Here is a 3,387-nt window from a genome sequence, read left to right on the forward strand (position 1 = left end):
ATAGCTAAACCCTCTCAGTGTCAGGAGGTACCAATAAGCTGGGCTTCTTGCAATCTGCTTCCTTGTGTGGCTCAGGTCTCAGGAGGAAGGAGCCATGGGGCGCTAACAAAGTGCATGCCAGCTACCTTCTCTTTCTCTTGATCAATGGCTGTGGAAACACTGCTCTTATTTTTCAGGGGAGGCTGAGGAAAACATTTCGAGTCTTCCCACTGGATTAGACACCTCTGGGATGAAGGTAGCAGCAACTTACTTATCTTCATACCCCCACCTTAGGTCAGAACCTAGCACAGAGTAACAGCTTGATTAACATTTGATGAATATATGATTAGTCCCTGATAGTAAAGAATCTGCCTGCAGTGCAGGAGACTCTAGTTCGATTCCTGGGTCAGGAAGATGTGGTGGAGAAGGAATAGGCTACCCATTCCAATTAGCAATAATCGAGCCTCGGATAAACCTCATTGGCTACGATACTGCCACTGCGCAAAGCTAGGCTACCCATTCCAGTATTCTTGGGCTTCTGTTGTGTCTCAGCTGGTAAAAAAATCATCCTGCAATGTAGGAGACCTGGGTTCGATCCCTGGGTTGGGGAGATCCTCTGGAGAAGGGAAAGGCTACCCACTCCAGTAATCTGACCTGGAGAATTCCATCAGCTGTATAGTCCATGGGATTGCAAAGAGTCAGACACGACTGAGTGACTATCACTTTCACTTTTACTCCATTTTGCATCTTGTAGTTAAATATTCTTTCAGTCAGCAGTTCTTGAATTGAGTTCAAACGTCATTCACAGAGTTTAAGGGACCTTCCTAACATGTTGATTTACAAGGTCCAAGATGTTTAACTGAAGTATGATTCTCCTTCTGCTTATAATTTTTGCAGCATATAATCTTTGGCTAAAAACAAATTCACCTGGACCCAGTCTAATCCAGATCTTAAGGTTTCCTTTCTCAAGGTTGGTCTCACTGAGCTAAGACCCTTAATCTGATATTGAAAGGTTGGAGTCTCAGGTTCAAGGAAGATTGAGAGCAACCAGTTGAAGGCAACAGACTAAGAATTTTGCATTTGGAAAAATTTCAAAGATTGATGTAAAAATTGATAGTGTGTTTTCTTCTAACATGGTCGGAATACTCATAGAGAGCTGCGAGTCTCTCCCCATGTCTTCCCTCACAGGAATAATTCTGAAGCACTTAATTGTCATCTTAAATAACACTGATAACTTGGACGTGGCTTTTGGAAGCAGTGAGAGTGCCCAGCAATCAGTTTTCCTGAGACTGAAGCTCTGCGCTGCTGCATGTGCACGCGGGGCTCGCTGAGTGCTAGTGGAGCCAGCAGCCATCCAAGGGGGAATGTGTGTCCTCAACATACAGATCCATCCTCCAGAGGTCATGCTAGGACTCGGGGAGATAAGGTGCTTTTTAACCTCTTAAGTAGAGAAGGAAATGGCAACCCACTCCAGTATTCTTGCCTGGAAAACCCCATGGATAGAGGAACCTGGTGGGAACGGTTCATGGAGTCACAGAGTCAGACATGACTGAGCGACTGAGCGCTCAAACCTCTGAAGGGAATGGCAGAGGATAAGATGGCTGGATGGCATCACAGACTCAATGGACATGAGTGTGAACAAACTCTGGGAGCCAGTGAAGGACAGGGAAGCCTGATGTGCTGCAGTCCATGGGGTCACAAAGAGTCAGACACAACTTACTGATTGAACAACAAAAACTTCTTAATAATCTCCCAGTTACAAGGCTACCCCCTATACAGGCTGGCCTGAACGACCACAACTGCTTGTTAAGACTTGACTGCCTCCTAGTGCAGACTGACTCCAGGTAAAACTGTAAAGATGTCCAAGTTTGTCTTTGTGATCCCCCGGCCCAGCTTTCTAAGCTTCCCCTCCCCACTCTGTGCCGCCTCCCTCTGATCAGTCACCTGGAAATACAGGCCCTCGGGCACAAGTTCTCAAGAAAGGCTCAACATGGACATTTAAATGACTAGATTCCCTGTTCTAAAAAGTGTTCACTATGGAATGACAGTGTTTTTCCCTCCTAGCGTGCATTAGAGGGATGGGGAGAGATGTGTGTGGATAGATGTAGTTCTTCCCCAATACCCTCAAGTTCAGTGAATGTGTTCTGAGCACTTTGGGAAGGCAGGATAGTGCTGGGCAGTGACTCTCAACTTTGACTGCTCATTAGGGCCTCCTGGGAGGCTTTTGAAACATGCTGATATCTTGCCCTTACTCCAGCCCAGGTAATCAGAATCTCAGTCAAGGCTTTTTTCGCTTATTTCGTATTCTTTTCCATTATGTTTATAACAAGATACTGACCGTATCAATAGTTCCCTATGCTCTACAGCAGGGCCGTGTTTCTTGTCTGTTTTATAGATAGTAGTTTGTTTCTGCTAAGCCCAAACTCCTAGTTTATCCCTCTCCCATCCCCTTTCCCCTTCGATAACCATAAGTTTGCTTCCTAACTCCGTGAGTCTGTTTTGTAAATAAGTTCATTTGCACCTTTTTTTTTAGATTCCACATATAAGTGGCATCTTTGATATTTGTCTTTGTCTGACTTACTTCACTTAGTATGATACTGTCTGGGGCCATCCACATTGCTGCAAATGTCAGCCAGGGTTTAGAACCATCAGCATGGCAGAACACATTTGGGCTTTGGCACTGACAGATAGAGGTGCTTCCCAGGTGGCGCAAGTGGTAAAGAACCTGCCTGTCAATGCGGGAAACATGAGACCTGGGTTCAATCCCTGGGTCAGAAATATCCCCTGGAGGAGGGCATGGCAACCCACTACACTATTCTTGCCTGGATAACTCCATGGACAGAGGAGCCTGGTGGGCTACAGTCCATAGGGTTGCAAAGAGTCAGACACACCTTAGCATGCATACACTTGACAGATACGGGTTCAGATCCCAAATCTGATACTTACAAGTTGTGTGATTTTGCAAGAATTACTTAACGTTGGTATGTCTCAATGCCTTCCTCTGCCAGATGACATAATATTAGTAATACCAGTCTTACCGAGGTGTAAGGCAGTCAGATGACCAACAGAGCAACTGACCGTAACAGGGATGCTGTGACTTCGGTTTCCTACCCCTCTACCTGGCCTTGAATGAGGTACAGAAATCTCACATACAAAGAACCAAGTACTATGACTGTATCTATCCCTTCATAAACAGATATCTCTTTTTGACAAAATATATATATTTCCTCTAGCAGTTCCCAAAACTTATTCCTGAGAAGTGACTTCTCACTTCTGGAGGCACATTAGAATCACTCTCACAATTTTTTTTAATGCAGATGGATTTTGGCTCCATCCCAAAGATTCTGACTTTGTTGATCTGGGATAGGACCTGGACACCAGTAATTTTTAAAAACTTCTAATGTGAAT

General features: G+C 44.8%; 1 pseudogene; it reads right to left on the reverse strand.

The window, feature by feature from the left end:
- Positions 1–419: 419 nt before the first annotated feature.
- Positions 420–488, reverse strand: LOC133041012 (U4 spliceosomal RNA; annotated as a pseudogene).
- Positions 489–3,387: the final 2,899 nt, after the last annotated feature.

This window comes from Dama dama, chromosome 2 (assembly GCF_033118175.1).
Source record: "Dama dama isolate Ldn47 chromosome 2, ASM3311817v1, whole genome shotgun sequence".
Classification (NCBI taxonomy): domain Eukaryota; kingdom Metazoa; phylum Chordata; class Mammalia; order Artiodactyla; family Cervidae; genus Dama; species Dama dama.